A 15,680-nucleotide genomic window follows, 5' to 3' on the forward strand; every position below is an offset into this window, starting at 1 on the left:
ATATTGATAAAATTATCGAATTTTACCTCATTTATTATAAAACACCACGGTAATAAAACCTTAGTTTAATATTTATTTTAACGAAAGTCATTACCATCAAAGTAATTCTTGGTGTTCCCTTACGGTATATTTTACCCCAGTAGTTTTCCCCACTCTATTTCTTAGTATGTCATAGTTACGAGCAATACCTTTCGTGGAATTGCAAACCATATTTTTTTAACATTTCTCGCAGATTGTTTAAAAAACTACATTTTCTCATCCTAAAATAGTTTATGTAATGAAGCAAAGTCATTTATATTTTTGAAAACATAAATATAATTTAAGAATATTAAATAACTGCAATCTTCGTGTGAAGCTAAAAAGTTGACAACGTAACTTTATAAGAATTATTTTATTACTTAAAATATACGGGAAAACGTTTGTCATTTTTTTTAATGCTTTGAACGATATTTTGATACAATGCTACCTTTTAAAGCTAACATTACTTAAAAATATTATAAAATTTCAGCGTTTTTACCAATTGCATATTTTTTCCTGCTTATGTTATTGTTTTCAGAACTGAAGAATATCAGTTTCATAAAGCTTCTGTTTCTGCAATGTAGGGGAAGCAAATTAGACTGGTTCAATAGTAATTGAACCTGCTGTACCTAATTCAGGGATAAACCGGTAGAGGGCATACCTGGCGGAGCATTGCAGGGAAAGCGAGAAGCGTCGCTGTTCTACAGGTCCCCCTTCCCCTAATCCGAAACCCTCTTTCGGCGGACTCGGCGAAACACCCACCGAACTATTCGTGGCCGATATTCCCCCCCCAACACATCACTAGATGCTGTTGCTGATGTTGCTTTAAGGACTCATTTTTCGAACCGTCCTTCAGTTGCGCGGATCACATTTTTTGTTCTTTCAAAAGTTTCATTTTCCGCGCTTTTAGTTTATTTTTTCAAAGTTTTTTTTTTCTCTTTTTAGAGGATGTAAAAAATACCGCAAAAAAAAAAAAAATTATAAGTTTCTGTCATTGCAGAGTGGTTTAAGTTTTGCAGAAAAATCGGCTACTAGTGAAAAAAAAAACGGGAAAAAGAACTGTTTTATTTGAAGAAACTAAAACGAAGAATAAATCTTCTTTGCGATCTGGAACTGAAAGTAGGTAAGGACTTGTTGATTGTATTTAAGTTGGTTTCTTTACTGATTCTTTTCTTTTTTACTTTTCGCGCTGTTTTTATTCTTAAATTATATGAATATATGCAAACTACTTTCCTGTGCGCTTGGATAAATTTATTCTTGATAATTTTTCTAATCATAAAGAAAACATGCAGGTTATTACACACAAATTAAAAGCAAAACAAGTTACCAGTGACAAATGCATAATTCTTAGCTGCTTATTTAGATTAGATACTCAATATGAATTTTATGTTCTGCTTATTATTTCTTTAAATGCTTTTAAAAGCATCAGTGTTAATAGCTAGTTTTTGTTGAAATTACAATTCGTGCATACATCATGAAACAAAAATTAGTTTGTTGCTTAAGAATATGGAATAATGTGGAACTTTATTGAAGATGCATATTTCTTTTGCTTTTTACTTTAAATATAAATGTTGAATTGCAGCAGTTTGAGCAAATTTAACATAGGGAAATTTAAAAAAAAATATTGTTAGTGAGTGGAGTATATTTCGAAACTTTAAAACGATTGTAACTCTTATACATAGCTACATAAGATTTTGGTTCATTACATGATTGTATTACATTCATAATTAATTATAAAATTTATAATAATTCGTGCGTACATTATGAAACATAATTTCATTTGCTTAAGAATATGGAAAAGTGTGGAACTTTTATTGAACAAGCATATTTCTTTTGCTTTTTACTTTTAACTTAAATATTTAATTGTAATGGTTTTAGCAAATTTAACACTGGAAAAGTGGAAAAATATTGAGTTTGTTGCTAGTGAGTGGAGTAAATTTAGATACTTTAAAACAATTGTAAACATCTCAAACATAACTATATCAGATTTCGGTTAATTACAGGATTGTATTACAATCATGATTATTTGTTCCTAATAATTCATGCGTACATTATGAAACAAAAATTTATTTCTTGCTCAAAAATATAGAAAAGTGCGGAACTTTCATTCAAGATGCAGATTTTATTTGCTTTTTACTTTAAATTTATAAATTTATCTGCTCAGCAAATTTAACAGTGTAAAAATTTAAAAATTAATAGTTAGTTGGTTGTAAGCGAGTGTAGTTATAATAGAAATCTGAAACAAACATCAATTTTGATTAAGTAGAGTATTGCATTAAAATCTTAATTATGTGTAAAAATGTTTTACCTCTTTTTGAAAACGCATAGCTCAAATTATTTTCACGAAAATAAACAAAATATAAATACATTGCAACTCATTAAAATTAAGTATAATTCCAATCTTTTATTGCATTATCTTAGGGATGAAATGGCACAATTGCGGGTTTCCTTTTGAATTGACCTTAAAAGTGCTTTATTAACATTCCTTTTAGATATTTGAATACAAATACTATTTGAACTGTTTAAATTTTATTTTTTAACTTGCAAAGAGTGCGTTTAAAACAAATTTTAATATCTTGAAAGTATTTGCTACAATAGTGATACACAAGTTTTCGAAATTGATAAAAAAATGTCACTAATTTAAAAACAAAAATACGTCGTGCTTAAAAGTGTTCTTCTTCTAAAAAGTTATTTTTCTTGTCTTTAAAATTTTTTATTGATTGTAAGCCAGCCTTTTCTTTTTTTAATATTTTAAAGAATACAAAGTTTCTTCTTTCCTAGTAAGTTATCGCAATTTAAATTTCATTTCATACTGAATAGTTTAATTCAAAATGTTGAAGTTAAAATAAAAAGTCAGGGTATATGTAAGTTGATCACAAATAAAAGTAGTGTATCCAAACTCATCTTTGGCATTTCGGAAAAATTATACAGAATAAAGTACGAAATATTACTTGTTCATTTATCTTTCAGTTTCAGCACATTGCTTCAAAGAAACATCGCACTATTTACAAAGGAAAACATTAAAAATGAATTGGTTATAAATTTTTAACTTATAAAAGTTTTAATTTTAATGTTGTTAAAATCCATCTTTAAGAAAATGATTTATTTATATCTATTAGAATCATATAATTACAGATGTAATAATAAAGAATTTAAAAAGTACCTATTTTATAATCAAACGGTAAATTTCACTTTAGTGGTAATATGTAAAGCAAAACTATCTTCCGGCTATTCTTTTATAAATAGCAAAAAAAAATTGTTTTTGTTTTAAATACTGAGAAAATAAAGCATGCTGAAAATTACCAGAATTTATTAAAACTTACCGTGTTTTTGGCTCTATATAGGATCATCAGATAGCCAGAAAATTTTTACAGAATCGCTTTTGTAATAAGTTTATTAAAATTAGTAATAAAATATGGCTTTATAGCAAGAGATAAAATTTGATAAATGTGATAAAATTTGTATTTCTAACTTGATAACTTAGAGAATGTTATAAAAACTGTTTGTTCGATTAAATTCACTTTCAGTTTTGTATTTTATTCTAAATGTGTATTAGCAAGAACTATAATTTTGAAAACTAGCATACCATTATCATATGAACAGAAAGGTTACTAATTGAATTGTAGAATGAATTAAATACCGCGCATTTCGGTTTTGCTAAGGAAAATTATAGCTTTTCATTACAGGAACAAAGTTACAATACGGTAATTTTATCAGAATATTTTTTTCTCCGTAAATTATTTTTATTAACTTATCTTTTAAGAGGCATATTTTTTAAGTACATGTACAACCATATTTACTAAATTTGATGTATATTGTGTTGTATATCGGTAAATGTAGAAAGTGCCAAAATAAATAAATAAATGGACAAGTCTGAAGAACTTTTGATCAGAAAATCAGATAAAAATTTTGCTTACTCTGAATTAACGTACCTTTTTTTTTAAACGGATTTGGATTTCTGATACCCTAAATATAGGGGGTAGCCTCAATCTAGTAAATATGGTCCCAATAGTTTGGTCAGGAGGAAGTTAGCTCCAAAGTTTGGACAACCTTATTGATTATTTTACTAATGCGTATTTCGGTATATCTCGAGAACATTTTACGTGAAATGAGAATTTTTAAACACAATTTTAAAATGCGTTTATCCTAAGAAAATTCCAAGCAGAAGATAAAAATAACTTTTAGTAAATATTTATTATTTTATTTAAGAATGGTCAGTAAAATTCTGAATTGTAAGGTATAAAATTTTTTGCATCATTTTAAAGAATTTAATTTTATTTTGCAAAATACAAAAAAAGTCAGATACTTAAAATTTTGTTTTCTCAGGAACTTTAGGCTCAAATTTCAGATCAAGAGTTATTCAGCGTGGTCCATTTTTGTGGCGCACTGTACAACCATCTTTACTAAAATTGATGTTCAACTCGATTTGTAATTTATAAAAATTATACTTTATAAGAGTGAGCAGATATGACTATTCTGAATTTAAAATATACTGAGTTTTGCTTTTTATTAGAAAGAAAAAATCTTATTGCATTTAAAAAGAAGCATTTTTTGATATTTAAATTTAATTCATATGTGGAGGAAGCACAGCCTTTTTTTTAATCTGATGCAAAAAATATTTAAATGTCATATTCTAAAAAAGTACAGTTTTTAAACTTGGCGTTGTTAAATTGTGAAAACCGTAGTTTAATAATTTTTTTAATGTACTTTGAGTAGTTTTATATTCATATCAACTGTAAATAAGTTGACACGAGGGATGCATAGAAAAGGGTGCTGTAAAAGCTTTTCGTAGGCCGAACGGAGCAAAAGGAAATTCTAGGAAAATCATTGTACTGTATGGTAATGACATATCTTGTAAGCAAAAGCATAATTCTGGTTATTAAAAACAAAATGCAAGGTCTTTAAATCATTAATTTGATATTTTTTTTGGTTGTGAGGTAACAGTTAACAGGAAATTTTGGATTTCAAAATTATTATCACACATTTAGTAAAAAATACAAAACTGAAAAGTAAATTTAACCAAATAAATGTTTTTTTCCATGCTCTGACGTATCACTAGAAAATTTACCACATGTGCTTATCACACGTTATATTTTATTTTTACTTTTACCAAACTCTTTATCAAAGAGCAAAACTTATCGAGTATTTTGGTGCTCCCTTAAAGCGAGAAACAAGGTGCAGTCTAGTACTTTTGACCATACAGTTTTTCTCAGTGAGAGATATTGATTTTTCCAATTAATAGAAAACAGTAATTTTAATTTACGCAATTTATTTATAAGTAAAAAAGCTTTGGTTGCATTTGTAAGAATATGTTTTAGGAGGAAAGTTTCGAAAAGCTTGCTAATTTTTATTATAAACTTTCACGGGAAAATATTCACAGCGAAATAAATATTTTAAGATAATCTATAAAACATTTTTAATTTTTTATCTCCTACTGGGGCATTTTCAATTAAGATAATTACCAAGAACCACTTCTAGAACAATATGAGAATGCAGACATTTTGGCCATAATTTCATAAATTTTTTTCGTTTTTTTACATCGCTTAATCTTACTAGACATTTAAGATTGTAACTGTTTTCATAAAATGAAAAAAATGTGTTAAAACTGATTATTTTGATTTTTAAATAATCTAAATATTGATAGAACTTTATTAAAATAAAATTTTAAAAAATATTTAGCGAAACTTTATTATTAAGATGAAATTATTAAATTTCCATTTTTACTGATAATTGGTTTTAAATCTCAGCCTGCAAGTAATAAAGAAACATATTGGAAAATACGTGTCAAAAAATTAAAATGAAAAAAATTAATACTATTTTTTAAATTATTATAAACTTTTAATTAAAATCATCGTGCTAATAAATTTTAATTTTTTTTTCTACATGTCCTTGTTTTTGTTACAAAAAGGGTATGCATTTATATAGTCAAACACATGTTGCACAAAATTGATAGCTTTACAATATTTATACTATATGTATACTTACTTCCTTTATTTAAATGTTGATGCATTTTTAAAAAGACTGACATTTGTAGCAAATAACAAGCCGCAACTCAGGTTATATTTGCAGAATTAAAATAAAAAGTGAAACGTGGTTTCTTAGTATTCTTACTTAAAAAAATATATAAAGTTTCCTCAGAATTTTTAAAGAATGTGTTTTAATTAGTGGAGTTACAAAGTGTTTTAAACGAGGTAAGATTTAAGTTAACAACAGTTTTTTTAAGAGATTTATATCTATCTATTTATACCTATCAATTAATTTCTTTCATTTTTAAGGTTTATGGCTGTTTAAACTTTAACCATCTTAAAAAACGCAGTATATTCACAGTGACTTAGAGAAAATTTATGTAAAATGAAATTGCAAAATCCAAACCGGATGAGAAAAAAATAGAATTATCTAGAATAATCTTAATTATAAGTTTTTTAATTACTCAATAGAATTTAAATTGTCATTCTTATTTTTCAAATGATATCAATAATTTTTGAAACTAAAATCGCTTGAGCAGCCCATATAGGCGGTGAAAATATTGTCAATAAATTGCGTTCGAAATATGAACTTGTACTGAAGGCATATAACGAACCTCATATGGGAACTTTTGCTTAAAAGGTCAGCATATTTCAACATTTTGTTCAACCTTTCATTAAACGTTATTTTTTCTCAGTTTGACTTTTCAAAATAAAATATTATGCATGTTTCATTTTTATACAGAACATTTTTTTAAAAAAAATAAATATTGCATAACAGGAGGTTGAGTTTACTGAAGCCATTTTAAACGTTTAATAGGTCCTGTTCTGTAAGTTTTATCTCTATTTTTATAGCTGCTGAAGATCACTGAAAATTATTTTTAAAACTGTGAAATTTAGTTTTTATATGTTTGTTGATTGACGCTTGAAGCAAAATTGACCGAAATCTAAGTTATTATGCTTGTTTCATTTTTATAAAGAATAGTTTTGTCTTTAAAAAAACTTATATTGCATAATAGGAGGTTGAATTTACTGAAGCCATTTTAGGAATTTATTTGGTCCTATTCCGTAAATTTTATCTCCTTTTTCATTACTACTGAAGATCATTGAAAATTATTTTTAAGACTGTAAAATTTAATTTTTATATGTTTGTTTATTGACGCTTGAAGCAGAATTAACTGAAATCTAAGTTATTATGTTTGTTTAATTTTTATATAGAATATTTAAAAAAATAATAATAATATTGCATAACAGGAGATTGAATTTACTAAAGCCACTTTAGGCTTTTATTAGATCCTATTCAGTAAAGTGTATCTCCTTTTTCAAAACTACTGAAGATCATTGAAAATTATTTTTAGGATAGAAAAATTTAATTTTTATATGTTTGTTGATTGACGCATGAAACAGAATTGACAGAAATCTAAGTTTCGAATAAAATTTAATAGTTTTATTGTTTCTTTTAAGTATAAAAGTGTTGTTTGAAAATATAATGTTATAGAGATTACGATTGGAATATCTATTGTAATTGTTTTGGTGGTTTTGTATATTTGAGGGAACATTTCTCATCTACACAATTATAAATCGTTATCTTTTTAATATCGCCAGAAACTGGACATCTATATAGGTAAGTTTTCAGTTCAATCTATCCTTTGAATATCTGAAGGAAATTTTAGCAAATGTATCTGATGTATGAAAAAGTTCATTGGAAGTCCAGTTTAAGACATCTGTATAAAATTCAACAGTTGTAACTCCTTAGAATTTTGAAAGACAACTCATAAATATTTGGATGTCTGGCAAATGGCTTTTGGAAATATGGCTTCTATGTATATTGCAATATTCTATGTCTAAGAGATGTCTTACAGTCATTTTTTTTTGGTCCCTTTAGTTCGGTAAATAACGTAAATACTTAATAACTAAATAACAAATATTGCTATAATTAATTATGTACTATTACTTTGCTTGATCAGCCAATGATTGTCCTTAAAATAGTGTGCAAGTGAAAATGCTAGGTAATATGCACTAACATACATTATGCAATAGCCTCATAGGGTGTAATATCCAAACAGAATTGCTATTAATAGAAACTACTTAGATCTTGAGCTATTTGAATTTTATTTAAAAGGTGTATTGGCTGTAATGAAAAATTGATGAGTACAGATGTCGCAATTATCTCCAACGCCTCGATATTTGTTGACAAACTGTTGATAGAAAAGCATTGTTCACTTTATAGTGTAAGGATAACTTACAATTATATTTAATAAACTTAAATGTGTCCTTAGCTATTCATTATCACAAAATTTCAATTTTTATTTTAAGATATCTTTCCCAATTGAATTATGTATATTGCAAAAATTTTTGGAGTATAGCTGCCACCATTTTTTGTTAAAGAAACACAAATTTCGTACAGTGCACGAAGTTACAGTTTTTGTTTACGTTTTGACTGTTATGATTTTGTTTATTCATTTAATAATTTTTTTCTCTTTAATAGCTTCTTTGCAGAAATGTTTCGTATAAAAAACAACACATTTTTAGTAATATATTCGCCCTAATTCCTTCGAACAGTTGTTGTCCCGCAGTGGACTGATCGTTAAGACACGGTTCCCAGCAGATCACCGAAGTCAAGCATCACTGGCTGCGGTCGGTGTGAGGGTGGGTGACCACTTGGATCAGCCTGCGTAGGGACCGAGGGTGTGCGGTATTGGTCCTCGTTAAACTGTTCTACCGTAAAGTGCTCGACTTCGCGTGCAGGTCGTCGGGCTACCGAAGCTGGGGTGCCATCGCCTCCGCAGAGGATCAAAATTGTGATGGCATGCCTTCGGATCATCCTCAGGGATGTTTCCCAGACCATCGCCAATAGCCCATTGTGCAGCTCTAGTGCGACGTAAATGAACAAAAACAACAACATCGAACAGTTGTTGTTTTATCAGTTTTATATAATTTTTTGCACGAAAACTGCCATCTTTTACTTAAAATTGTGTTACGTTTAATTCAACACCAACATTGTAGTATATACTAATATAATAATACTAATATTTATTTTTAGTATATTAATATAATATTTATAAATATATAATCAATAATATAATAATTTTTTTATCAATATTCTGGAGAAAGGGAAGATTTTCTCTATATTTACTTTCAATAGAATTATAAATGAACGAATAGAAGCTCTCAGAAATGTGATTTATATAGATTTACAATATTTAGTCTTTAAACCAGCTTTGAGCATTTTGAGTTAAACCTTGAGCATTTTAAGTTAAATATAATAATTATAAATATATAATCAATATTATAATAATTTTTTTTTATCAATATTCAGGAGAAAGGGAAGATTTTCTCTATATTTACTTTCAATAGAATTATAAATGAACGAATAGAAGCTCTCAGAAATGTGATTTATATAGATTTACAATATTTAGTCTTTAAACCAGCTTTGAGCATTTTGAGTTAAACCTTGAGCATTTTAAGTTAAATATAATAATTATAAATATATAATCAATATTATAATAATTTTTTTTATCAATATTCTGGAGAAAGGGAAGATTTTCTCTATATTTACTTTCAATAGAATTATAAATGAACGAATAGAAGCTCTCAGAAATGTGATTTATATAGATTTACAGTATTTAGTCTTTAAACCAGCCTTGAGCTTTTTGAGTTAAACCGTCGTTCCGTTTTAATTGATTTATAGTACATGATTTACGATATATAGCTTTACGGTAATAGTATATACACCGTTAGAATTTTCATTCTAAAATTACTGTAAAATAACCGGTAGCAGTCAGTCCATCAATTTAACCGTAAATTTTACGCTAAAGAGCATTTTTTACCTTTATGGTTTTGAAACTGTTTACGTCTAGTATGGTTAAGAAAAACATGAAGGCAAAATTATTTGTTTTCTTTAACCATTCACAACTAGCATGATTCAAAACCATGCTAGTTAAAAAGACATTTAACATGACATTACAGATTGATAAGCAGCTTTGTGCGTGAATGAGAATACAGTATTCTACTGGCCCACGATCACAAGTTGGGGAGTGTAGGATCTGGAAACTCCTTATGCATTGAAGGGAATAGAGAAAATATATCTGCGTCATCGCTGGGACTCGAACCCACGTTCTGTTGGTCTTGAGATTGACGTATTAGCATTCTCGGTTACAATATGTACACACCTGCATGGAACTAAGTGGCTTCATTATATGGGCCTAGTTGGTGCTATACAATTTCATTTGTTTAACCGTATTTGGTGAAAGCAGTTAATATACGGTTTTTCTTACAATTAACAATTTCAATACCACCTTATTTATAGTTCTTTAACTTTATTGTTTAAATATACTTATGTAAATTGTTATTTAATTCCTTTTTTCGAAAAATTTCTGACTGAGTAGTTTTACAATAGAATAGTTTTACGGTAACGTGGTAAAACGGTAACGTGGTAAAACGGTAACGTGGTAAAACGTGGTTTACGGTAACGTGGTACGGTAAAATGGCACTTATTTTGGATTGCATTACAATATTATGGTTCAACATGCTTATATTTTACGTCTGTGTATGTTTAATTTTAAGTAATAATCCAATTAAAATGATTTTAAATAAGTAAACTAAATGAAAAATATTAGCTAATTAAAAGCAAAATCAAGTATGAACTTTTTCTTTTATCGAATGTAAGCGCTCCATGCAATGACGATCCAGAAAGGAAAATTTTAAACTAACGAAACTGAATTTTTCAGTAACCATAACTTATATTCAAGGTTTATATTTTTTTTGCAAAAATATACGAATAAATTTCACGTTCTTCTAGAATAAATAAGATTTTTTTTCGTCATAACAAAAATGGTTGTGACATTTTAAAACTTAATGAATTCTTTCGATACTACTTTTTAAAATTTGTTTTGTGTAAAATAAATCGGGTTTTCGTGTTTCACTTTTAAAATGCCTATTTTTAACTTTGTTCAAGTTAATGCTTGCACATACATTATTTCAGTTTTCTTCTTTTTCCCTTTTTTTTTTTTGAATGACTTGAGATGGTTATTTGATATATGTTTGATTTGAGATGTTATTAATTTTATTTTAATTCATACATATTGCTTACGATTAAAAAAACCATAAATTTAAACAAAATTAAAAGACTCGCTGCTTTTCTAATATAAATATTCTAAAAATTTCAATTTGGTATATAATTCTGCTAAAAATGCATTTTTTTATCTGCAAAATTTTTTTTAAAAATGCAGTCCTTATAACATCCTTAAAAAACATGTTTTAAGTGAGATTAGCTATCACAAATTTAACGCTATTTCTATTAAACATTTACTATATGTTTGATTAAGAAAATTAAGTTCCCTAAATACAAAAAGAAAATAATAATAACCGAAAATATAACTTTATTATTAGCAACATCAAGCCCTACTAATAAAGAAATAAATATAATTCGGTTATTTTTATAAACTTTTAGTTAGAAATGACAGTTCCAACACCAAATTTAAATAAGAAAGGATATATAACCAGTTCCCAAAAGATATGTTCTCATGCACAATTTATAAGATTTTTTTAAGTTATATTCGAATCTAATGCATATGAAGGTTTAGTGAATCTCCTGATAAAAGTCTAGAATATGTGCTGGTATAATTAACTATAGTTTTTATGATGCATAGTAAATGATTTTATATTTTTAAGTTAATTTTATTCAGTTAAAATAATAAAATTTTCGTTAATACTTTTTTTATTTGTTGCAGGAAATCTTAAACAAACATATGATTCTGTAAGTAAATTTTACTTAACATTTTTCTTAATTTTGTAAATACAATGTTTCATTGCGCAAAGTTATTTAGAAAGTCATTTAGAAATATTTAGAAATTATACACATACTGTTTCAAAAATTGCATCGCAACTAAAGCAAAAATAAGTTTGAGTGATTGGAACGCTAAATTTTAATATGTAATAAAAAATTTTGAGCAGTGAAATTTTGTATTGGTAAAAATTTATGCACATTTAATTTAATATTTATTTATTTGGGTTATGTACATTTTTAATGCATAAATATAGCATAAAGACTGCTGATTTAGGAAAACAAAACATATTTAAATTTTAATTTCCAAATTATGCGTTAAATGACGTAGCTGACATCTATGATCAAAAAAATCCCAAATCCCTATATAAATTCTCAAACTTATATAGTGAGATTTTTTGAATATCTGTTGTCTTTTAATAATCTTATTTAAATATATATTTGTTACTATCTTTATGATTCATTTTAAGTAAACTTCAAATTGTCACAACAGCAATTATAGTCAGAAAACACATACAAAATCCTATATGCTAATAAATAATATTTAATTTTATTTTTTTTCTAAATTTTAAAATAATTTCCTTCGTTTCCCAGTTATCAATTTGAAGCCATATTTCTAAGTAGACTTAAGTACTTATTATTTTGTTTCATACAAATGTTCCTTAAAAAATCTAAGTAAATTCTTCACTTTATTTATTTATTTTTAAATTATATTTTTTAAGCCATTTTACCAATTTCTTTCAGATATATATTAAATGTAATAAATAATGGATAATTGCGTAGTTAATACGAAAATAACTGAATAAGTTTTGACCTAAAACGGAGAATTACTCTAAAACATTTTTATCGTTAGTGAACTGCTGTTAAAAAACAAATACTATTTACCAAAATTCTAAATTGTTATTAAAGCATGGGTGGGAGGGACTAGTTTTAGGAATTTTTTGAAAATAATTGACTGAGACCATCACTTTGAGCTTATTTAGTGTTTTCCGAACCATTTCTAACTCCATGGTAAGGTGGTATTAGTAAGGACAATTCTAAAAAGAGATTATTTAATCTATTATAAACTACATAAAAGTAAGTAAAATCAAAAGGATTCTAATTTTAACTGTAAACAAATAATCTTAACAATGTTTATTTCAATCAATTTTAAGAGATAATAAATATTAGTTTGTAATAAACTCCTTTTTGATTATGTGAAAGTAAAAGTAAATTTTTCAAAGAAAGGCTACTGTATTAAGTGCATTTAATAGTTATTTTGTCAAAAAAAAATATTGTTTTCATGATCAAGTATTTTTTCTTTCAATTTTAGAAAGTAATTCGAAAATTAAGTTAAAAATGTAAGCTGAAAGACAGCCCTTCCAAAAAATTAGTTGTTTTTGAGGTTGTTTTGAGGTTGACAGATGGAAAAAATTCATCTGAGATATAAAATGAGGATATGTTTTGAGCAAAAAATAACCTTATCAATAAACCTCAATTTTAACCTCATTTACTCTTCATAAAATCAACCTCATTTATAGCTCAGCTATACCTTCAGTTGACATAAACTTCAAATGAACCTCAAATCAGCCTTAGCACCTCAAAACAACATCAGATGAACCTCAAAAACACTTTAAATTTTTGCTTGGCAGAGGCACTAGAGTTTCTATTGGTATGAAAAGATTAATAAAACTGCATAAGTAATCGATATTTGAACCCAAACAAATACCGATAAGCATATATGTATAAAGCGTATTAATTATGTTTCGAGATAGAGAATAAAGTTTTTAAATAAAATAAATACTTACCAAAATTAATTTAATTTAATAACTAAATATCGCAATAAATTGTGTGTACGAACAAGTTAACCAACTTTAGTGCCCCCCAAAAAAACATTTAATTGTCCAGTTCACCGCAGTTTTTCAACCATGTGTCCACATAATTCTCGTGAAGTAATTTATTCATCCAAACAAATTATTTTATTTAAAAAGGTGATTCAAAAGGAAATATAAATATGGGTAATGAATGTATTAATTTATACCATAATATCCCCAAATATTAAAAAGGTGAATAAAATAGTCAAAAGGGCATTATGTAAGGCTGTAAAAACAAACAATTTTTGCGTGCAACTGTATATAAAAGTATAACACAATTTTGTCATTTGCCAAAATGTACTAAGAAACTTTACATAAATAGTAAAAAACAAATCATTTATCCACATTAATATTACAGGCACGCAAACCCTCTCTGCACTATTTCTTTTGTTGTATAAAAATAGTAATCTAAATTATGCAAAAATTTAAAGTGTAAAATGTATTTATTAATGTAGAATGTGATGATAAAAATTTATATTAGACAAATAATTGAACATTATTAAATTGAATAAAATAGAAACATTACATACTTTTTAATAAGTAAAGGGGAGAGCTTGGACAGATTTTATAAATATTTATTTTTATGCAAAATATTGTAACTCAAATTATTTAGAAATTTTGTGAGAAAAGTTGAACGTTAATAAACTTTTTTGTGAAAGAATACTATCATGCATATAAGGAAAAACTATTTCCTGGTTCAACATGGTGTTGTATTTGGAATATGTTGTAAATTGAACCAATGGATATTGCAACTTGGATAAAAACTCATTTTGAGTTATTGTCTTATAGACATGAAAGTGCAATTACAACTTATTTTAATGAAGTTCTAAAGTTGCCAGCATTAGCTAAAATAAATAATAAAATTTTTTTGTACTGTCCTGGTAAACTTGAAATGGTCCAAAATACAGCATATAATACCTTCTATTGCAAGTATTAACTATATGCACTGAATGTATAATTTCTTCACCAGAGGGAGCAAATATTTACACTAGTCCGATTTACACTAGTCCGATTTCCAACACTCTTTCTCTCATGTTTCACTTTGAAACATATTTTTACACAGCATTTTTTGCATATTCGAGTTTTATAATTATGTTTCATGCAATTTTGGTGCACGCAGCATGACAAAAAGAAAAACTGTGTAAAAAAAAAAAAAAAAAAAATTAGGTTAAGCAACCAAAATTTTAATCGCACCAACTAGGCCTTCCTACAGAAGCCACTTAGTTCCTTACAGATGGTTGATATTATAGCCGAGAGGGCAGTACCAGCAATGATACTACAATATTTCCTTCAAGACATGTACATTTGCTAGTGTCCTGCACTCCACAATTTATGACCCTGGGCTATTAGAATACAATACTCTCATTTACGATCAGATGACAGTACCATATAGCTGCTAAACTAACTCAAATGTCCAGTTAAATGTCGCCTTTGTGGTTTTGAAACCATGCTAGTCGTATATATATATATATATATATATATATATATATATATATATATATATGTATATGTATATATATATATATATATATATATATATATATATATATATATATATATATATATATATATATATATATATATATATATATATATATATATATATATTAACCAATTTATTTTTTTCTTGGAATACATTTACTTATTTTCGAAATTTATTAAAGTATTATTTTAATGAAATTAGGCTTTCGTGCATGATTCAAAAAAAATCTTTTAAATTTATTTTTATACTCTGTAGTTGAGTAGGTTTGATAACAATGGAACGTGAATATTTGCTCAACTGAACTTAAATGATTGAAAAATTGATATACTTTAAAAATTAAGTAAGTTTTACGTATCTAATCAAAAGAAGAAATAATTTCTATAGAGTGCTTTTCCATACATTTCTTTTTATGTTTTACAGAAGCTTATCAGTTTTAATGATATAGTAATTCTATTTAATGTTTGTCAAAAATGAAATAAAGGCTTAGAATTATTGAGCTGTTACAAACTCGAAAGCAAAGCGTCATTGTTTAAAGCTGAAATAAACTATAATAGATAACTATAATAAGCTTATTATAG

The 15,680-nt window shown here is 26.7% G+C and overlaps 1 protein-coding gene across 4 annotated transcripts in view; it reads left to right on the top strand.

Annotated features, from left to right (window-relative positions):
- The first annotated feature begins 692 nt into the window (after positions 1-692).
- LOC107440096 (SCY1-like protein bma) overlaps positions 693-15,680 on the top strand; it is a 691,298-nt gene continuing 676,310 nt past the window's right edge. For 2 of the 4 annotated variants that reach the window (XM_087154978.1, XM_087154980.1), the window contains exons 1-2: positions 693-1,141; positions 11,714-11,739. The gene's annotated coding sequence lies outside the window, so the exon portion shown is untranslated. The remainder of the gene's footprint in view (positions 1,142-11,713; positions 11,740-15,680) is intronic. The other 2 variants (XM_071187971.2, XM_087154979.1) reach the window with 2 other exon arrangements.

Source organism: Parasteatoda tepidariorum, chromosome 11 (assembly GCF_982258835.1).
Source record: "Parasteatoda tepidariorum strain Cologne lab strain chromosome 11, Ptep-v5.0, whole genome shotgun sequence".
In the NCBI taxonomy this organism is placed as follows: Eukaryota; Metazoa; Arthropoda; class Arachnida; order Araneae; family Theridiidae; genus Parasteatoda; species Parasteatoda tepidariorum.